Here is a 23843-nt window from a genome sequence, read left to right on the forward strand (position 1 = left end):
CCTAGACTGCATATTAAAAAGCAGAAACATTACTTTGCCAACGAAGGTCAGTATAGTCAAAGCTATGGTTTTTCCATTAGTCATGTATGGATGTAAGAGTTGGACCATAAAGAAAGCTGAACACCAAAGAATTGATGCTTTTGAACTGTGGTGTTGGAGAAGACTCTTGAGAGTTTCTTGGACTAGCAAGGCGATCCAACGAGTCAATCCTAAAGGAAATCAACCCTGAATATTAATTTGAAGGACTTATGCTGAAGCTCCAATACTTTGGCCAACTGATGCAAAGAACTGACTCATTGGAAAAGACGCTGATGCTGGGAAAGATTGAAGGCAGGTGGAGAAGGGGATAACAGAGGATGAGATGGTTGGATGGCCTCACTGACTCTATGGACATGAGTTTGAGTAAGTTCCAGGAGTTGGTGATGGACAGGGAAGCCTGGAATGCTGCAGTCCACGGAGTCACAAAGAGTCAGACACAACTGAGTGACTGAACTGAACTGAATCTTTCTAAATTAAGGTTTAGTTTTATAACCTGTAAAATGGGGATGGTAGAAGAACCAGCTTAACATCATTTAGCTGAAGTGATACAGATATGCTCAAATGCTGACCATCAACACCAAGTAATCCCCAGACTGATTTTTGGAGCGGCTTCCTTACCTACGGTTAAAATGAAAATGCTCTGACATGAACTTCAACATGTCTCATGACTTGAACCTCTGTTCCAATTCCATTTTGACTCATTCCTCTATCTTCCCTCCTCTGACTCCACAAGTACTGGCACAGCAGATAATTCACGACCCTGTTACTTTATAAATTGCTCTTGATGCTTACTGACTTGCTGTCTCCTTCTGAAATCCCTTCCCCTGAAATGCCCTTATCCCGTTTCTATCTTTACCTGATGAGTGTCAGATCATCCATCCAGTGTCAATTTATGCTTCATTTATGCTCCATTTTATGCTAATTACTCATTTACATGTCAGGGCCCTCCCTGGTCTGTGAGCTGCTCAGGCAGTCAGAGATCTCGTTTTCCTCTGTATCACAGTGCTTAGCTCACTCCCTGGAAATAACAGGCTTTCCAAATAAATTCGAAGATCAGTCCAAAAGGAAGAGCTACAGAACTCATTTCTGCAAGGGCACACTGCAGATCCAAGAGAGTCTGCTTAGGTTCTGGAGCTGACTGACGCTTTAAAGGGAACAGTGCTCATGAAGATGGTGTAAGTCAGCAAACATTTTGTAACAGCTAAGAGTTAGCCTTTTCCATTCACTCTCATTAGGAAGTCAACCATCTAGATGGCTATTAACTCAAAAAAGAGAAAAAAAAAACAGGTGGCAAATATACCTTGTATTTACAATTCTTGGACTAAGCAGTGCAAACAAACTGGCAGAAAATAATTAAATAAATCACGTCACCATTTTTAATTATAATAGCAAATAAGTTCAATATTTCTAGCAGTAATTAGTTTGACAGTAGGAACAGGGTAAAAAGACAAGATAATAAATTCTGGGAAGGATGACTGCTCTTCCTCTCTCATGGAAATATCAAAGTGGACAGGGTCAATGTGTCAGCAGGTACACATCTCCACCTACATTTTAGCACCTCCAGTGCTGAGATAGCCTCAAGGATACAGAATGAATTGACACATAGTAGGTGTTTAATTGGAGAAGGCAATGGCACCCCAGTCCAGTACTCTTGCCTGGAAAATCCCATGGACGGAGGAGCTTGGGAGCTGCAGTCCATGGGGTCGCGAAGAGTCAGACACGACTGAGCGACTTCACTTTCACTTCCATGCATTGGAGAAGGAAATGGCAACCCACTCCAGTGTTCTTGCCTGGAGAATCCCAGGGACCGGGGAGCCTGGTGGGCTGCCGTCTATGGGGTCGCACAGAGTCGGACACGACTGAAGCGACTTAGCAGAAGCAGGTGTTTAATACATGGTCACTAGATTGGACTGAAAGATAAAAAATATTATCTCTGAAATAACAGAACCCCCCAAAAAACAAAAGACATTTAAGTTGTGAGATGAATGTGAGAACAGGACTACCTTCCAGATGAAGGGCTGATAAGAATAGCTGAGGGACTTGCTACCAGCGCCAGGGCTGAGCAAGCTTATTTTCTTGGCCTTGTGACTGAGGATGCTGACTGGAGTAATGAGAAATGTTCAGACCTTCACGTCCTCTGTCTGCTGTGAAGAATTTCTTTCCAAAACAGGTCCTGAGTTTTCTCTAGTCACTACCCACTAACACATTAGGGGAAGTTCTGTCTACTTTTCAATTCGCCTGCTTTTTTTTTTTTACCAATGAAAATTATTATGATTTTGGAAATCATCAATCTAGTGACTAAATCAAGGATTTAGGTTTCATCCTATGTGCCAGTTCTGGTGGACTGGTTGGATAAGCTGGCGCTGTGTTGAGAAAGACTTTGAGGTTCAGTGGAAAAGAGAATCATTATCAGTTATGGGAGAAAAAAGGTGGCATATACACCATGTATTTGCAATTCTTGGACAAAGCTTTCCAAATGAACTGGCAGAAAATTACTGAATTAAAGAAATCACTGTGCCACTTTTAATTATACTTGGAAACAAGTTCAATATTTTTAGTAACACTGACTTTGACAATAGATACACGATGAAAAGACTAGACCATCTATTCTTATAAAGAAGAGCAGAAAAGGAATTAATATTTTTACAATGCCATGTCTCCAATACTGTCCTAGGTGCTATAAATATCCCTATTCCCATTTAAACATTGAGGAAAGTGAGGTTGAGAACAAGAAACTTGCCCAAGGTCACACAGTTATAATGGAGTACTATCAGGGTTTGGTCAAGGTCTGTTTGTTAATAAAATGACCATATGCCATGTTGGATTCCAATACACAGGCACACACATGAGCACACATGCACTTGTATGTACATATATACATTGGAATATATACATATGCAAACTTCACATACCAAGAACATGACTTTGGAAAATCAAAAAGTAAATAGCAAAGTTCTAACAGATAATGAGAAGCATTCTAAAGTTCCTATTATAAATCAATTCATACCCTATTAACTCTTAATTTATATACCATTCTAAACTTGCTCATCTGACATTTCCTAAATATATGAAACTAGCTGCAAAAGTATACATAGGAAGGAAAACAGAGCTGATAATCAGTAATACAGGCAGAAGAAACCCACGCTCTTTTATGGTCCATTATGATAATTATGAACATAAGAATAATGATGGGTTGTGAAGGAAAGAATAACTTGTATTCAACAGTCTGTCCAATAAGGCAAAAATGCACTTGAAGCAGTTTTAAAAGATTTCCATGATTTTTTTTTTTTAGTTAGTACTACAATATATTCCTTAGTATCTGGAAAACTGACTGATGGAAAATTTATAATTTTTCCTCCTCCTAAGGTCAAGCACTGAATTTAAATGAGATGTTATTATGTAAAACATTTGGGGAATTTTTCCAGTGATAAATACAAATATCTTATAAACTTAACAAAATGTGGGTAAGCTTGTGGAGTTGGGAGCTTGGGTCCAGTATTAAAGACTGTTCTTAATATCACTTTTAATCCATTGTTCATAATGAAATACAACACTGACGCCTACAGACTGCTGGAATATCAGCCAATTCCATAAATTTTCTCACTCTTTGTTTGAGATAAAAGGAAAAGGTGTGGGGTTTTTTTTTTTTTTTTTGCTTGCTAAGAGTTTAAAATTATAAATGAGCTTGAATGTCTCAGTCACCTCCATTCAACAAATGGCTGGGTTCCCATGGACCTATGGTGTCAAGAATCATCTCAACCGGAACAAGGTATATAAGTAATGAGGGCTATAATCTCAAGGGCCGGGAAAGGCATTGCCTGGAGAAAACAAGTATCTTGTCTAAAATCACACCAGGAGGAACAGACCGTATCTTCCTGTTTCAGTGTGTGCATCTATTTTACCTCTGCCCTAGCGCTTTTGTTGGCTTCACACAAGTCACCCAGAGAGCAACAATGAAGGACCTAAAAGTAGAGAAATCATAAGACTCCCAACCATGGAAGTCAAAATCAAACCACCAGCCAGCTCATTCTGAGACTCATAAAACAAAAAAGCAAATGACTCACCACAAATTGCATAGTTAAAAAATGACTTCAGAAAGAAAGCACTCATTGGCCTGTAGCTCACTCATCTTCCCTGTGAATTCCCACCCCCAACCCCATCCCACCCACACTTAAAATTATCTCTCCATTTCCACAGGGCCAGCCACACATGAAATCGCCTCCATCCAAGTTTAAATGGATTTAATTCTCACAAATGGTCCTAGCATAAATCCCAGTCAATCTGCTGAGCTGCCTCTGTATTCCCAATGTGACTGGGAAGAGCCTGCTTCGAAGAGGCACACCCTGAAAAGTAAGAATGAGGACATTCTGCCATTTTCTGTATAGACACAAATACTCTCAAAGAAAGACCTGCCTGTTACTCTTCTCCCTTCTGTTCCTGGCCCTCAGCTTCACACTCACCATATATAATGCATTACATCATCTACATGGCTGACTGCGGGTAGATACTGTTAACTTTTTCCAGTCATATTTTATCCCTTCTTCTAGGTCCTAGAAAAGTGACCTTTGCGTCCTTTGCCTTTTATTCCTGTTCTATCCCTTAGCTGACTTGATGACTGAAAGATGAAATAACACACAGAAGGATACCCAGCATGACCAGAAAACTGACTCATCTGGCCAAATCGCCTGTCCCCTGGAAAATTCCTGAGTCTTGCCAATGTGTATAGACATCCATTCCTAAAATACCAGAGCAAAATGTAGGGGCCTTTCAGCCTCTGCTGTCTGAAATGCTTCTACATTATCTTGATCATGAGTTCTGACGTTTCAGCCTAGGAATCGCTCATAAAATCTTATGTGCCCCTACATATTCCAGGCCAGTTTTCATGTACATTTTTATGTTCATTTTCCTTATGGGGGAATACATAGCTTTCCTACATTTTTATTTACTCATTCATTTAATTAATATTAACTGAGTACTTTCTGTGTGTTAGGAATCATGACAGTCACTGGGATATAATAAGAAATAAATCAGATATAATTGTTGACTTCATAGAACTTAGAGATCAGTAGAGAAAGAAGACATTAATAAGAAAGGCATTCAATATGGTCATCATTCAAAAACAATGTCAGGGAAAGCCATAGTACTTTGATCGTATGTAACACAGAGACCTTCTGAGGGGTAAATCCACATTATCAGCCATGTTAGCAACTGAAAATACATATTATCAGAAAGGTTTATTAGCCTTAGCCTGCAATGTTTTCAATAACGGTGCATCACAGAACTTACAATAACACGAAACTCAAAAATTTATAACAAACATCAATTTCTCACTTATGCATCCGCAAGTCAGCTGAGCTGCTTTCATGTCAGTCTGGGAGTCTGCATGTCAACCAGAGTGACTAAGCCCAGGACAAGTGCTCCGGCCTGATGCACTGGGAAGACCCAGAGGAATCGGGTGGAGAGGGAGGTGGGAGGGGGGATCGGGATGGGGAATACGTGTAAATCTATGGCTGATTCATATCAATGTATGACAAAACCCACTGAAATGTTGTGAAGTAATTAGCCTCCAACTAATAAAAAAAAAAAAAAAAAAAGAAAAAAAAAAAAAAAAAAAAGGAGAGCTTCCTGCAATACCTCCTCCTCATGGGAAGAGCAGAAACCCAGGAGACTAAGCCAACTGTGTAGCAGATTTCCAGATCCTGACTATATCATATGAAGTGAAAGTGTAATCACTCAGTCGTGTCCGACTCTCAGAGACCCCATGGACTGTAGCCTAAGAGGCTCCTCCATCCATGTAATTTTATATATCCACTAATGTTCCTGTGGCCAAGCCCAAACAAAGTTTAGGAACATACATGCCACCCACCATGCCTAGGAAGGCACATGGATGTAGAATACAGCTATTACACAAAGAGGAGAAGGGAAGTCAAGCCCAATAATCCAATCTACCAGATTCAGCTTGGAAAATCCTGAGTATGCCACTTACCTATTATACTGTTGCAATTAAACAGGAGTTAACACTCTTAAGTATAAACATGTGTGAACATGATTTCTGGTGTCAAAAATTCAAGTTCGTCAATAAAATGTATTCAGGGCCTAGTGGGGAGGACCTGATTCTTACCTGGTCAGTCGGTCCTCTGGATTCACAAAGATATTCTCTGCTGTCATGGTCACATGAATGTATTCACTGGAGGAACTCCGAGGCATCCAGCTGCGGGAAAAATAAAAAAGCATCATTTTTATCAAGGTCAAAAGAGGTGAGGGGCCCTAAAAGAACACAAAGGAAGAGCTATGCAGAGACAATGCTTCAGACAGGATGATGGCAAGTGGGAATTTCAGAGAACAGATCTGAACGTTGGCTCTTGGCATCTTGTTGGACCTATGACGTGCTTCCCTGGAGGCTCAGATGGTAAAGAATCTACCTGCAGTGTGCTTGACCCAGGTCAATCCCTGGTTTGGGAAGATCCCCTGGAGGAAATACGGCAACCCACTCCAGTATTCCTGCCGGGAGCATCCCATGGAGAGAGGAGCTGGGCGGGCCAAAGTCCATGGGGTCACAAAGAGTCAGACATGACTGAGCGACTAAGATGATGATGGGAAACAAGGATATTCAAAATCCCTACACCAGCCAGAATGTGTAAAATAGAGGAAAGGAAATAGAATCCTTCACCTGAAGAAAAAAATCTTTACAATTTAATTAGAGAAAGTCAAAACAAATGTACCAACTCTCCAACAGCATGTAAATACAGGCTGCTTCACAGCCTCTTGTTTCCCAGGAGGGAGTCTATGTTTTCCTAATAGAGTCTTTATTAGCCCATTTGGAATTTGAAAAAGCCTGTTCCAAACAATAAACTCTCCATTTCAAGCTTTCTGTTATGAGGTCTCTGAGGTTGGGCCCGCATTTTACTTAGCCTTGCATGCATGCGTGCGTGCATGCTAAGTCGTTTCAGTCGAGTCTGGCTCTGTGTGACCCTATGGACTGTAGCCTGCCAGGCTCCCCTGTCCATGGGATTTTCCAGAATACCAGAGTGGGTAGACATTCCCTTCTCTGGGGGATCGTCCCGACCCAGGGATCGAACCCTCATCTCCTGCACTGGCAGGCAGGTTCTCTACCACTAGTACCACCTGGGGAGCCCTTACTTAGCCTTGCTGCACGACAAATAGTGAGGATCCTAATACGTACAAAGCAGGTATAAATAAAAAAGTTGTCCCGACACTGAATTGAATATGGAAGCACACTATAAACTTAGTAATTCTGGCAGCTTTGGGAAATGTTAGGTAGTTAGAAGAGGAAAAAGGAGTTCAAAATGGCGGTGGCTAAAAACCAAAGGAGAGAAAAGCCCATGAAAATAGAACAAAGGAAGGTCTGAGGACCGGAGTGAGGACCTCAAGCAAAACAGACAGCACTCTTGATTAGCCCAGTTTACACAGGGCAGACCCAGGTCACTTCAGTTCAGTTCAGTTCAGTTCAGTCACTCAGTCGTGTCCGACTCTTTGCGACCCCATGAATCGCAGCACACCAGGCCTCCCTGTCCATCACCAACTCCGGAGTTTACTCAAACTCATGCCCATCGAGTCGGTGATGCCATCCAGCCATCTCATCCTCTGTCGTCCCCTTCTCCTCCTGCCCCCAATCCCTCCCAACATCAGGGTCTTTTCTAATGAGTCAGCTCTTCACATGAGGTGGCCAAAGTACTGGAGTTTCAGCTTCAGCATCAGTCCTTCCAATGAACACCCAGGGCTGATCTCCTTTAGGATGGACTGGTTGGATCTCCTTGCAGTCCAAGGGACTCTCAAGAGTCTTCTCCAACACCACAGTTCAAAAGCATCAATTTTTCGGTGCTCAGCTTTCTTCACAGTCCAACTCTCACATCCATACATGACCACTGGAAAAACCATAGCCTTGACCAGACGGACCTTTGTTGGCAAAGTAATGTCTCTGCTTTTTAATATGCTGCCTACGTTGGTCATAACTTTCCTTCCAAGGAGTAAGCGTCTTTTAATTTCATGACTGCAGTCACCATCTGCAGTGATTTTGGAGCCCCCAAAAATAAAGTCTGACACTGTTTCCACTGTCTCCCCATCTATTTCCCATGAAGTGATGGGACCAGATGCCATGATCTTAGTTTTCTGAATGTTGAGCTTTAAGCCAACTTTTTCACTCTCTTCTTTCACTTTCATCAAGAGGCTTTTTAGTTCCTCTTCACTTTCTGCCATAAGGATGCTGTCATCTGCATATTTGAGGTTATTGATATTTCTCCCGGCAATCTTGATTCCAGCTTGTGCTTCTGGGCAGACCCAGGGGGAGGAGAAAAAACATATAAAAAGAGGAGTCAAAATTGGTCTGTGGGCCTCTCTTCTCTTCACATCTTTAGGGTCTGGGTTGGCATGCCTTCACGCCTCCAGGATTTATTTTCCTTTACTTTCTAAATAAAACTGAGCTGTAACATTGGTCTATCACTTCAAATTTTTGTTGTGATGAGACAAAACCAAGGAAATTACAAACGCACCCTACAGGAAATAAGTCCTTAAGGTTATCATTAGAAAAGGGGAAGAGGAATGCTTCCCTTAAAGGAAGAGTTTATAGGTCCTTTAAAGGACATCTGTCTTTTAAAAATTGTTTTGTGGTCTCATTCTAAAGGATTTGAAGAGGTTAATGTTTGCTGAGTGACTAATATGGACCAGACACTGCTAAGAACTTTGCATACCGTACCTCCTTTGATCGTCTCAGATATCCTGATATATGGATATTATCCCCTACTATATATTAGGAAAGAAAAGATGAAAAAAACATTCACTAAGTCACATAAAGAGTGAATGCCTGACCTCTGGGTAAATCTAGGTAGAAATGATTCTGATCCCTCTATAGAGGTAAATTTACTCACAAAGGATGATCACAGTTTTCTATTCCAAGGAAGTAGTTTCATACTCACTTTTGCTTTCTCCTAAAGCTCCACTCTAACAACAGGAAAGAAAAAACTAACACCTAAGTGTTTCTCATCTACAGAAGAGAAAAACAGGTGGGAAACAAGACAATAATCACAAAACAACTCCCAAAGGGCCAGGAACTGGCACTATCAATTATCTCCAAGTGTGGAGATGAACCATGGGATAAAAATGAAAGCTGATGTAAAATACATTTATGAAGCTATTGGATCTCTTTCCCCAATCTGGGCTGCTAGGTATCTACCCTCCCCTACCTCAGCAAAGTCTGGAGTTTTATTTTTTGGAGATGACAAAAAAAAAATCCCTAGAGTGGAAGATACCAGGTAAAAATGAAGTTCACGGTACCACCATGAAAACAGGAGGACCACATGGATTTGTTGTGCACAGTGGATGATGGGTCCCTTTTCTATTCCTTCCTCTCAGCTATCGGAATGCTTGCAGTCAGCCTTTCATCCTTCAAGTGAAATGTGATGAATTTGGCTTTGATAGACATGGCTTTGTGGAAACCAGTCTGTCCATGAGGAACAAATAATACTGTAACCAGGAACCAAGAACAGAATTTAATGAAACAGAGCAACAGGGACCAAAAGAGTACTTGGAAATTTAAAATATGATGGCTTGAATAAATAATATTTATAAAGTCAAAAGACTCCCAAAAAACAAGCCAAAAAACTTAGAAAATTAGAGGGCAAGCTAAGTGCTCCCATGTCTGAATAACTGGATTTTCAGGAAGAGAGAACAGAGAAAACAGAGGAAATAAAATCATCAAAACAAGCACATTCATACATATGCATATGCATACATCAAGATTATATCTTAGAACTCAAGGAAATATTTGGGTTTATATACTGAAAGCATCTATCAGTTCCCAGAACAATGGATTAAAAAAAGAAACTTACACCAAAGCACGAACACATTATCATATTTTAAAATACCTGGGGGGAAAAATCCTGTGAGATTCTGGACAAAATAAGTAGATCTCTCTCACACACAAAACTATGAGAATCAGAAGACTTTGATTTCTCAAAAGTAGCACTTAAAAAGCAATTAAGGAATGTCTTCAAAATTCTGGATGGAAATTATTTTCAAGACAGAATCTAAGTGTACGAAACTATCTATCAAGAATGAGATTAGAATGAAAACATTTTATGACATGAATGACTTCCCAGGTGGTGCCAGTGGTAAAGAACCTGCCTGCCAGTGCAGGAGACACAAGAGACACAGGTTCGATTCCTGGGTCAGGAAGATCCCCTGGAGTAGGAAATGGCAACCCACCCCAATATTCTTGCCTGGAGAATCTCATGGACAGAGGAGTCTGGTAGGCTGCAATCCATAGCATCATACAGAGTTGGACATGACTGAAGCAGCTTGGCATACATGACATAAATAGGAACTCCTAAGTTTCTCTCGTATGTACTCTTCCTAAAGAGAAAGTTAAAAGACATGGCATATAGGAAACAAGCAGTCCAAACTGACAGCAGCTAAAAGAATCCCCAGGACAAAAGTGAAATGGGATCCCAATATGACAGCTGTGATACAGGCGTGGAAAGTGACCAGCCCACACTGGAGTAGTACCAGAATTCCCAGAGAGACTTCTAAGGATGATGCAATCAACAGCCAATGAGATGCATCTGAACACTTTAAGGGAAGATGTAGACAACTTTGAAGATCTGGGGCTAAATTACTCATATGAAAAAAGACAAATATTAACTCCAGGGGAAACAATCTGTAGGGAAAAAAAGTAATCATATGTTACAAGTCTCAGTTCTGAAGCAAATATTTACATATTACTTTCAAGTGCAATCATGATTTTAAAAACTGTCTAGGTTAATTCACTTAATTCTCATATCAAACTTGTGAACTGAGTACCAGCATTGATATTTCCCCATTGTACAGCAAAGACAACTCCAGCACACAGAATTCGGTCACTTGTCCAAGGTCACACAGCTAGTAAAGGATATAAGGTGGATTTTTGAACACAGGCATTTGGCTCCAGATTCCATGCTCTTGATTGCCACATTTTATAGCTCGAGTTATGATAGGGCAATGATGGTATATTGATATAACAAAAATTCCAGTGTATTGGGAAGATAGGGAAGAAGAAGAGTGTGAATGTATGGTGAAAAGCAGTGAGGAGAAAAAGAGTGCTGAAACCTCATCTTTCAAAAGGGAAGTCAACAGACAATGCCCAAAATTGGGGGGAAAAGAAGTAATTTGGTTCTGAGAGAACTGAATAATAATACCAAAATAATCAGCTAAAAGAGGAAGAAAAAGGAATGGAGGAAAGGAAGGTAGGAGCTGCTGTGGTTTATAACCAACCTTGCGTAGCACTGGTTGACTCTTCAAATTCTAGACATGTTTAACTTTGGTAAAAACAGAAAATAAAGATGGAGGAAATATTGGAGGATGTAAAAGAGGAGAAAGTGAGAGGCAGAGTCCTGCTGTTCTCCTACTGGAGGGACCCAGGGGATTGTTCATTCCTTTGGGAATGACATTGAAATGGATGTAGCATGGTGGACCAAGCATAGCTGAGCCAGATTCTAGCCTGGTTATGTTGACTAACTGTGTGATCTTAGCTACAACTTTTCCATGTTTTCCCAGGGTCTCAGTTCTATAGGTCTCAGTCTACACAAGGGGATGTTGAACTAGAAAATCTCTAGATTCCTTTCATAGCATCTTTTTAATGATACCTAGCACATAAATGAGGGGAGGCCAGACTGAGGATCACTGGGACAGGTAAACCCTGAGGCAAAGATGGGAAGTCACAGAAGTTTCCCGAGAATCTATCCATCCCTCTGTCTCTACCTTCCTCCTTTTCTAACCTCTGTTTTTAGGATCCTAATGATTTTGTGAGACTTTCCCTCAACTCCTATCATCCCCTTCCAGTACCGGTCCTTCCATTCTTGTTCTCTAGGGTTATAGTGTTATCCGCTAGCACCACCTTTGGGCCAGTCCCTCAGAGACCCTGGATTTTATCCACCCTGATAAGATACACCATTCAGGGACTGTTAATCAGAAATGCACTGGAGAATCTTATGAAGCCAATGAACCCTCTGAAGAAGAAAAATAACCACACATGCTAAAAATTCAGCTTTCAAAGACCTCTTGAAGCCTGTCACTAAATTCAATAATCAGAGTTTAGAGGTGAATGGGTTAATAAAATTAAATCCTTAAATCTGAAAGATAGTTTTTAACTTAAAAAGCAATTTTACAACCATTAAACACAATGGGGATCTTCTCCAAGTAGAATGCAGAAAATCATTCCCACTATAATATTAGCTTCATTGCAATGTTGGGCACTTTCATACATAAACTTAACCTCTCATCACAATAGTCTGAGCAAGTTCCTTATTTCCATCTTTTGAGATGAGAAAAGCTGGGCTTAGACAAAACAGTTAAATACGTTAGGGTCAACAATGAGTTACTATAACAACAGACATCGGGGGGATGATGTCAAATAATTCAAGACTATTTCTCTTTCCAGCATATTACAAAGTGAGAATGGAGACATCTCGGCAATTCCTGTAACCAAGTCCCCAACCCAAGTGGGCCTTTAATGTGATCTTATACACGGCTGTTTCTAGGCAGTGAAGGGAAAAGAGGAAGCAAGTCTAGGGTAAGCATCTTTTTGATTTGGGTGAGATGAAAGTTTCACACAATTCCTTCTGCTTGTCATTGGTGAATATTATGGGCTGAACTGCATCCCTCCCAAAATTCATATGCTGAAGTCCTAACCCTCAGTATCTCAGAATGTGACTTTTTTAAAATTTATTTTAATTGGAGGCTAATTGCTTTACAAAATTGTGGTGGTTTTTGCCATACATTGACATGAATCAGCCATGGGTGTACATGTGTTCCCCATCCCGACCCTCCCTCTCACCTCCCTCCCCATCCCATCCCTCAGGGTCATCCCAGTTCACCAGCCCTGAGCACCCTGCTTCATGCATCAAACCTGGACTGGCGACCTATTTCACATATGATAATACACGTTTCAATGCTATTCTCTCAAATCATCCCACCCTCACCTTCTCCCACAGAGTCCAAAAGCTTGTTCTCTACATCTGTGTCTCTTTTGCTGTTTCGCATATAGGGTCATCATTACCATCTTTCTAAATTCCATATATATGCGTTAATATACTATATTGGTGTTTTTCTTTCTGAGTTACTTTGCTCTGTATAATAGGCTCTGGTTTCATCCACCTCATTAGAACTGATTCAAATGCATTCTTTTTAATAGCTGAGTAATATTACATTGTGTATACGTACCACAGCTTTCTTATCCATTCATCTGCCAATGGACATCTAGGTTGCTTCCATGTCCTGGCTATTATAAACAGTGCTGAGATGAACATTGGGGTGCACGTGTCTCTTTCAGATCTGGTTTCCTCGGTGTGTATGCCCAGCAGTGGGATTGCTGGGTCATATGGCAGTTCTATCTCCAGTTTTTTAAAGAATCTTCACACTGTTCTCCATAGCGGCTGTACTAGTTTGCATTCCCACCAACAGTGTAAGAGGGTTCCTTTTTCTCTGAACCCTCTTCAGCATTTATTGTTTATAGACTTTTTGATAGCAGCCAAAATGTGACTTTAAATTATAACAAGGTCATTAGGATGCACCCTAACCCGATATGACTAACAAACTTACAGGAAGAGGAAATCTGGACAAAGAGACACATTTAGGAAAGATGGCATGAAGACACAGGAAGGGGAAAGATGACTCTCTGTAAGCCAAGGAGAGGGGTTTTATAAAAACCAAACTTGACAACACGTTGATCTTGAACTTCTAGACTTCAGAATTGTAGGAAAATACATTTCTGTTGCTTAAGCCACCCAGTCTGTGGTACTGTGTTACACCCACACTAGAAAATTAATACAGCAAAAACTGTGGTCACATGGCCATTCAGAACAAGCTACTAAGGGCTGTGTTCCCAGGAAGAAGGGGCAAGCAGTATGGTGACAAACAAGCATCTCTGTTCACCATATTGAACAGTCTAGTTCACGTAGCTTTAAGTAGAGGAGCAAATCATTTAAATCTAAGGCTCCTAGTTTAATTTCCAGCTTTCCTTTCCTCCCACCAACATAGTATTGAAATGTTGGTTCTTGTATTTACTGCCTAAATACAAAGTGAAAATAATTTTTAAGAAAAAATAATAACTAACAAAGGATGTTTAGAATCTTAAAATCACCTCATGCAAGTATCTTTGTCTTCTATCTCTGAGAATGATAAATTTTCTGTGGCATGATGGATTTTGCCAGGCAGTCAAATCCCCCAAACAGTGCCATAGAAAGTTCCAAAAATATCTCTCTGTAGAAAGTAAATTCTCTTCCATGTTCTGGCAGTTTTCCTCTGAACTGTGCTTTTCCTTTTATGCCATGGTTAGAATCCTTTTCAAGTTTATTGCTGCTGTGATCTTCTGTGTAACTCTATTTTAAGCTGTCTACAACAGAAAGAACACTTAAGGTACTACTCCAAGAAGAAAGGAAGGAAAGATTTAATACTGTTCAATATTGGACCTGGAATTAAAGAATCTCTCATATTTGGAGTTGGAAAAAAATAAAAGACAAATCTGGAAAATATTTAATTTTTTAAAATAGACTAAAGTGGATCAAAGCATATCTATGTGTGGATAATGTCCTGTGTCTTCATGAACATAAACTAGCTATTGTAAATCTCCATGGTGAAGTTAAAACACAGAGGAGCCTCTTCAGTACAACTGGAACAACCAGAATGATTAAATTATGTTGGTAGATTATGTAATACATTGCCCTTCTTGCTATATTATCTAAGTCATGGTTCTGAAACTTGATTGCCTATGAGAATCCTGGCAGTTAACATACAACATGAAACAGGCTTCATTTTAAGTGAAAATTCATACATTTCTTTATTCAAAATTACTCCATAAACATTTATTTTTTTACTGCGTGACATGTACTATTCTAGATGAGGAAGATGAAGTCATTATTCCCAAGGAGATTATGAGTGATAAGGAAAAGTGCTAAATAAAAAAGATACAGTGTCAAATCAGTTATTTACATGTCATAATGTTTAATAAAAGCAGAGTAAGGAAATAATTCTGAGTGTAGTGGGGTAGGGGACTGAATAGGAGATTGGGGAAGGCTTTTCTGGGGAGATCTCTTCTGAGCAGAGACATGAATAATAGAACATTATTGGGGTGACAATATTTCAAGAAGAGGGACAAACAAGTGCAAGGGCTCTGAGTGGGGAACATACTGGTCATGCTCAATGAATGAATGTGAGGGAGTCCATATGAGGTGGAGAGAAATAGGAATTGGCATTGGAAGAGGTAAGCGGGACAAGTCATGGGAAGCATACAGGCACGCTGAAGTCTTTGATTTTGTTTTACTGGAGACTGGAAATCTTTGGAGGGGTTTTAGAAGGAACATTATCAGATTTTTACTTTAAGTTTTGGTTTTGGTACAAGAAGAGAGACAAGGAAAGAGTCCCTGAAGTGTCCCACGGATGGTGACAGTAGTCCACTGTCTAGGATGAGGGTGATAGCAACGCATCAGAAGGACAGCACACTGAAACAGGTTGAAGGGCGCCTCCATAGGATGGTAATGACAGATGACGAGTGTGGGAAGGAGAAAAGTGCCAAGAATTACTCTAGTTTTGGGGGTGAGAGCAATTTGGTGAATGCCGGTATCTCATGCTATGGCAACCCATCTGCAGGGGTGCCATTATTTAGCTCGGAAAGCTGAAGGCTGTTTTCTCTATAACATAACTATCTTTGCTGTTAACAAAGATGCCTTACAACCCCATTCTCCCTCTACTGAATGAGCTTTAATTATAGTGGTCCTAAGACCACAACCTTAAGATTTCAATCAAATGTCAGTCACTGGTTATCACCTTTGATTGACTGAAAGGGGGTAAGTTTTTCACTACATCATTTGCTACAATGACAGATGAAGAATGACTGCAGCTTGGGTATGTCTGCCCTCAGCCACCCAAGGTCCCCCTTCTTCGTCTCCAGTTTGCTCTTGATGGCCTAATCCTTGTGCTGACTCTTCTCTTAGCCTCTGACTCTTGGTGCTGAACCAAGAAGAGGACAGACAGGTAATCTGTCCTTTTTCTCTGCTGTCTGTGCCTACAGCAGTCTCCAGAAAAGCATTTTAGGGTGCACATGGGCATTAGTGAGACCAGGAGTACTGCAACTGTTCTGGGTGAAATCAAACCATGCAGCAGAGGGGTGCATTTGCTGCAAATTCCTATTTCCCCAAATCCAGCATCCCCACTCTCTTCTGAACTGGCTGATGATACAATAAAGGGCCATTTTTGTTTACTCCTAAATTTCAGCTACAAATAGACACCACAGCCTCAAAGATACTACCAATACAGGTAATAAATCCTGAGATCGATCACATACTTTTCAAAACATGATTACAATTTTTCTCAGTTCATCCTGATGAGAGATGTCATCAGACTTCTGGAGGACCTGAAACCATTCAACTAATTTCAAGCAGGCCTGAGTACTGCAAACTAAGCTAGTCTACTTCCTTATCTCTTTCATTAAAATGATAATTAAAGCATCTCTACTCTTAAGTATTGAATCCATGCTGATTTTAGTGCATGTGGCTGAAATAAAATCAACCAAAAGAAAATGTATGGCTGTTGACTAAACCCTTTGAGATTACATCTAAACAGCTTTGCCATTCCAATTAAATATATGCTAATATGTAAAATGGATAGTCAAAACTCCTCAAATAAAAAACTCCAGGCTGTGAGTTATGACTCTGCTTGTAGTAGTATTACAAAATTGATTTTTCTTCTTCATAAAGCTTACTTTTACATGACCCAATTTCAGAGAGCATCCAAATTTATGGTTCAATCTGATTTGATTTAGCTCTGGTCATTAAAGGGACCACAAATTTGCCATTAATCATTGATTATATTCAATTGGTTCTCAAGGTGACTTATGTTTTCTCACTACTTGCGACATTACAATCTGCCAAACAGGCTTCCTGGCATTAAACAGAACATTTCTCTGCAAGTAGCTGGAGAGTTCCATTTAAATTAGATTAAGTACTCCCTGATTACACTTTCTAATACTTTTGCTTTTTATGACCTAGAGCTTCTCTGACCACGGATGTGTTTAGATCTCTGATTCTTGAAGACAGAGGAGGGGTTTTGTTGGTGCACTGGTGATGGAAGAGTAAATTCTACTAGTGACCTCCAAACCAGCTCCTTTGTTTGAATCATTTCCTGTAAATAAAGCTTTTCAATTTCTGTCCTCATTTAGCACCATGGTCTTTCAAACCATCTTTTCCTATGCTGACAAAGGGAACAGCCTGAACCCAGGGTCCACAAGTTATTCATCTTAATATTCTCAGTCCTTTGTGACTGATGCATAAAAGGCACTTCCTTTGTATAAAGAGATTTTGTAAATTCTGTGAATGGGATATTATGTATTGAGTCTTAGCATCCATTTCCACCTCTTTTTATGTTCTTCTCACCCTGTGTTGGAAGACAGAAAGCTAAAAACAATATATCACGTCCTCTGCACACCAGTTACATCATCTGTGGCTATGGTTGTACAGACAGTGGAGGATCGGACAGTAAGAGTTAGAAATGCAAGACTCAAAAGTAAATGAAGAACAGAGGCACAGTGGACAAGTAAGCTCTATAGATATGACTATTTATCAGTTGTACTCCATCCACTGTGGTCCAGTGTCTAACCTTGAAGATGCAGCAGCAACCACCTGTGGACCACAGACGTGGAAGTATAATCACAACATCAAGTCATGACCTGCACTCTTCCACCTCCTTTCCAACCGTTTTGTATAATTCCTGACAAAACCGTTTCCTGAGTCCTGCACCGAACTGCAGGATGCTCATGCTCTTTTCTCTCTCTGGGATGTCCTCTTCATCACTTCTGCACGGCAAGCTTGTATTTTCTCTTTGGTGGTCCAGTCCTTGTATCTGCCTATGATAGAGTTTTCTTAGGTCTTTCATCCACTCGGCCCCACACAGAGCTTTTGTTGTGGTGGTGGTTTTTCAGTTGTTAAATTGTGTCTGATTCTTTGTGACCCCATGAACTACAGCATGCCAGGCTTTCCTGTTCTTCACTATCTTCTGGAGTCTGCTCAAATTCATGTCCATCGAGTCGGTGATGCTATCCAACCAAACAGAGCTTATCACGCCCTTATCTGGTATTAACATTTATCACTTTAATGTGGGTTCTGTTGGTATGTTGGGTTCCCTTGACAATCTATAAGGTTTTCCAAATAAAGGAAAACATCTTGCTCATGCTTGTTTTCCCAAAACCTAATGAACTCACTGATTGAACATATACTTCATAGTTATTTATTAAACTGAATTTAAAGCTTATAGGCTCCAGATCTATAATGTCTATAATGTTTGACACAACAAATAGTCAATAAACACTGGTTACACTGACTTATTAAATCACCACCATCATGCTCTTCTCCACTAGGAATCATTTGAATTTACTCAGTGTTTTGGGGTTAAAAAGTCTGTATTAATATACGCTGGATTCTGAAGTTGGCAAAGATGCTGCAAGGCAAGGGGCTAATAGGTGCAAAGGTGGCAAGTATGAGGAAGCGAACAGCACTCAAAGGAACCCAATTATCTGGCACAACTGAAACAGCCAGGATGAGGGCAGGAGCAGATGTGACGGCAGAGTGTGCTCACCGATTCCTGAGCTCTTTCACTCACCATGAGTGATGCCTTGAGCAATGACTCCACTTGAGCTGGTAGTTGTTTTTCTCAGCAATCAATGTATGGATTCAAGAGTTCAGTGAAAGAAGTCTTTCTTCACCAGGATAGCTGCCAGGATAATTTGCTTATCTTGGCTCTTACACACCATGCTATACACACCATTAGGTGACATCTTTATAGCATAAAAAAGAGGTCCCCAAATGCTGATGTTAAGTTATATAGAGTCTTACTAATGCCCAAGAGTTTTTATGATTTGGCATCACTATCATTATATTTAGGGCTAACTTCTCAAACCAGGAGACACAAAATTCCTCGGAAAAACATGACACATCTTCCTGGAGTTTCCATTATACTCAAGCACAAAGAAATTTTAAGTATAATTTTTATATTCAAACAAACATTACATTATAGAATAAAATGCTCATCTGGGTTAATTTTTAAAATAAGACATTCAATTAAGTCATTTTTTCCCATTCTTCCCCATATGCTCAGAAAATAGGGGGTCAGGAATTCTTAGTGGTCTTTGGGGACCTCAAAGGAAGGTTTGGCTTTTTTTGTTTCATGGATTGAGAGGAGCAGTTTCACCAAGCTTGATCCATTAGATACTTGGTTTCTTCATTATAAAATAAGAAATGGTGACACATATATTCCCTACCTACCTATCACACTGAGCTGTTACAAAATAACATGTGAGGTAGATACAATACAGCAAATGATTAGGAATATGGACCCTGAAACTCAGCAGCCAGAATTCAAATGCCAGTTCTATCACTTCCTAGCTGTGAGCCTTTGGGAAAGTTACTCTCTGTTGGCCTCAATTTTTCCATCTTGAAAATGGGCATGTTTATAAATAACATCACCTACCTCATCAGGTTATTGAGGGAGCTGTATGATTTAATGCAAGAACAATGCAAAGAAATAAACAATAAAATCTAGAGATCTCCTCAAGAAAATTAGAGATATCAAGGTAATATTTCATGCAAAAATGGGCACAATAAAGGACAGAAATGGTATGGGCAAAGCAAAAGCAGAATAGATGAGGAAGAGGTGGGAAGAATACACAGATGAACTATATAGAAAAGGTCTCAATGTCCTGGATAACCACGATGGTGTGATAATTCACCTAGAGCCCAACATCCTGGACTGTGAAGTCAAGTGGACCTTAGGAAACATTATTATGAACAAAGCTAGTGGAGATGATGGAATTCCAGCTGAGCTATTTCAAATCCTAAAAGATGACATTGTTAAAGTCCTACACTCAATATGCCAACAAGTTTGGAATTGTACTTGTCACATGAGAGGTCATTATTTCTTATTGTAAGGATGGGTCATTTTGAATATCATCTTTCCCATTAGTAATGTTAATATTAAACTTGCATTAAGTGTTTCTTATGTGTTAGACCTTTTGTATATACTATCTCATGTAAAACCAACCCTAGAGAACAGGCGCTACTATTATCAGTAGTTTACAGATATAAAAAATTGGAGACTCAAAATACTTGCTCTAGGCTGAAAAAGCAAGTAAGCAGTAGACATAGAACTGGAAGTCTGAATTCTGACTATGGAACCTCTTTTCTCATATGACTATGAGACTCAAGCTTCTTTAGAACCAGGAAAGGTGAGCAGTGACATAGATGTCATCTTTCATATTGGGAAATGAAAGATGACATCTATAACAAGCAACATATATATACATAGAGTGCCATACACACACACGCTGGTCTAGCTGTTTACATATCTCATCCCACTTAACCCTTACAATAACCACAAAAGGTTGGCATTCTTATGTCTATTTTTTAGAGATGAAGGAACAGTAAGATATGGACTAGGAATCCAACCCAAGTCTATTTACCACCAAAGCCCTTACTTTTTCTGCTGCCATGGTCCCCTTAATATAATTCATCAAGATCAATAAGGAAGCCAATCAGAAGACTGAAAATTCCTTTATCTTCCTCACATGAATTCCCAACCAATAACTTTTGAGTGGAAGGGGGTAAAGAATATACACTGCACAAATTGCAGATGGAGAATAAGCCAGGAAATGCTAGAAAAGGTCTTGTTTTGACTTTTTAAAAAAGTAGTTGGGACTTAATGATTGCTAGTTTTTAAGTGCACATTTTATCTGTTATTGAATGACTCAGTCTAAAACTGCACTGAATTACTATTATCACTACTGTTGAGTTAAATATGACCTCAAGCTATAAATGTGCTCTATGGTATTTTACACTTAAAAACTAACTAATCATTTGCTTATGTTTGTTGAATTAAATAAAACCAGAAGGCCTGGCATTCTGCGATTCATGGGGTCGCAAAGAGTCAGACACGACTGAGCGACTGAACTGAAATCCATTCCACAGTCTTTTTGCAAACTGTTAGTGTGACTTTATCCTGCAACTAAAAAGAGATGAATGGGCAGAAGCTAACAGGATTCTCTTTATAGCAAACAGCACTCAGTAAACTATCAAAAGACAGTGGGGATCAATTACTTTCAACTCATCAATGAGGACACAATAAGAAGTGACCGGTCAAGGCGAAAGAGGCCTGAAAATGGCCTCTCTCTTGGTGTCTATTTCAAGAAACTGGATTATGTTGCTTCTATTTATAAACTCATCTGGAAATGCATGAGCTTTGCAAGGTCTTTTCTATTCTGTGGCTGCATCTTGAAAGGGCATAAATTAGAACAACAGCAAGTAACCTAATACCCAGAAGTCAACAAAGGCAATTTATATAAACAGGAATTGACTAGTGAGCAGTAGAGAAAGGCACATAAAGGAGATGACAAGGTATCTAAATTTTGAGAGGGGTGAAGGCATTTCCCAGCAGAAATTTGTAAGTGGATGGTTGATGGGAAATAAAATGATGCTACTACAGGTGGAGGAGGCTGGGCTTTAGAGACTGGTAAACATCCACTGGCTGTGTCACCTTTTGAAAACTACTAGTCTCTTTGATTTTACTTTCCTTTATGAAGCTCCAATGCTTAGGCCACCTGAAGAGCTGACTCACTGGAAAAGACCCTGATGCTGGGAAAGACTGAAGACAAAAGGAGAAGGGGGTGGCAGAGGATGAGATGGTTAAGATAGCATCACCGACTCAATGGACGTGAATTTGAGTAAACTCTGGGAGACAGTAGGGGACAGGGGGGCCTGGCTTGCTGCAATCCATGGGCTCATAAAGAGTTGGACATGACTTAGCAACCAATTATTTGCGAACAATTATTATTGTTGTAATAATAAAATAATAACAACAATAATAAAATTGAGATAATGCCTTACATCTAGTACATTGTCTAGCCAATAAATAGCAGCTACTGGTATTATTTTTTTAGTATCATCCCCATTATCATCATCTGAAACAACTGCTACCAAAGTTTACTTGTATGAGCTTGTCTAAATCTATGTCATAGGTAAGATGTTTTCAGCACATTCGGTACCTGATCTTTTTAAAATCATATGCAAAACCTCCAAATATAAACCAAGTGCCCTACCTTTAGAGCTTGGGCACTGAAGGAATACAATGAGAAAAGGCGAATGGGAAAGCATATTTACAGTGAACCTCATCAGGCACCCCCTGCTTCTCTTTTATTTGAAAGCAGATCTAGACCTCCCAGGCTCTTAAAATCCACACAGACCAAGGACCATCCTAGGTCACCCTGCAAATAGCAACTGAGCTTTAGTTGCAGCCCAGGACTCTCTTGAGAGGCATCAGCTTAAACTAAGCCTTATCTTCTGTGTAAAACGTAAGAAACGGGGCCAAAGGGAAAAGTTACTGCTCCCTGCCTGGCACTACATGATGTGCTTCCATTCTAAATTCCAAGAGAAGAATGCAGCCCAGAAATATCAGAGTTAACAGGAAGAAAACAGTTAATATTGGATACAGTTCAAAGCTGACTTACTAGATTTCAATTACAGAGTGCTCCTATCTCCTAATAGACTGTTGCTACATTTTTAAAATAAAGTCTGATATCGAGGGACACAGAGAGAGCACTTAACGCATGCCAAATGTGTTTCTTAGGGCACTGCATGTAACAGCAAATGCAAGGCTCACAACCCTCTGCAGCTGGTGCTATGAGTATCTCCCTTTTCAAAAAGTGGCACAGAGAGACTGAGTAATTTGCCCAAGGTCACACAGCTAAAAAGCAGCAGAGTAAGTATCTGATGCAAGGCTGGTGGGTTGCAAAGCCTGTGCTCTTTATCCACATGGGTTGCCTCCCAGGAAGACAGGACTCACTGAAGCTCCGCACACTGCCCCATGGACCATCTTTAGGTTCAGCAGACCTGCTTTTAGTCTTTTATTCATTATGCTATGCTTATTCAATATTACAGTATTAGACAAGAATTGAGATAGTTTTAAATGACAGATAATGATTTCACTTTACCCTCAACTCTTTTCTCTTACAAATGTATTCATAGATACACAATTATGGGTCTGTATAATCTTCTAGTACTGTTTCTAAATTGCCCTGTTGGTTAAAAATACATTGAGAATTATTGTTTGTTTTAGGAAAATGTAGCTGATAATCAGTTTTCAAGATGGTCTAAAACTGCAGGGCATCTATCATTTTAACAATAAGCCTCACCATTTTAATTAGCTATTAAGAAAGAAGGTACTATGAGCTAGTAAGAAACCCTGAGAAAAGTGTTTAGAAATTCCACTTTGTCAGTTAAGCACTTGTTCTCAGATCAGAAGGTACTTAGTTCTTAAGTCACAAGCACAAGAGGGAAAAGAATTCATGAACTTTGTTTATTTTTCCTTCTATGACGACTCAGGAAAAGTTATTTGGCGAGATGAGGTTGGAGGAAGAGTGCAGGTTGGAATTTGGAGCTACCTTTTCTGCAGGAGATAAGTGAGCCCCAGTGCAGGAAGGCTGTCACTTCCACAGGTTGGCTAGAGCAAAATGACATCCAAGACTGAATAGAAACATTGACTCCAGATTTTTTTTAATGGCTGCAGAAGTCTTGTTTTGCTCATTTTTTTTTAAGTTAGAGCTTATTTAAAGACAAATTATAGGGCCAGCCAGAGGGAAAATTAGGGTGTCAGCTTTTGGGAGTTAGCCATCCACCTTCTGAAGGAGCTGAGAAGGCACACAGTAGAAAAGACTAAGTAAATTCCCATCCCAAGACGACATGTGGCTGTGTTGAATACAGTTCAGTTAGCTAAACGTT

At 39.9% G+C, this 23843-nt stretch overlaps 1 long non-coding RNA gene across 1 annotated transcript; it reads right to left on the reverse strand.

Annotated features, from left to right (window-relative positions):
* Positions 1 to 209: 209 nt before the first annotated feature.
* LOC122673522 lies at positions 210 to 21763 on the reverse strand. Its single transcript, XR_006334707.1, has 3 exons — positions 21681 to 21763; positions 7078 to 7082; positions 210 to 288 (listed from the first exon to the last, which is right to left on the reverse strand). It is a non-coding gene; the product is annotated as an uncharacterized LOC122673522 (long non-coding RNA).
* Positions 21764 to 23843: the final 2080 nt, after the last annotated feature.

The sequence above is a fragment of the Cervus elaphus genome, chromosome 17, assembly GCF_910594005.1.
Source record: "Cervus elaphus chromosome 17, mCerEla1.1, whole genome shotgun sequence".
Classification (NCBI taxonomy): domain Eukaryota; kingdom Metazoa; phylum Chordata; class Mammalia; order Artiodactyla; family Cervidae; genus Cervus; species Cervus elaphus.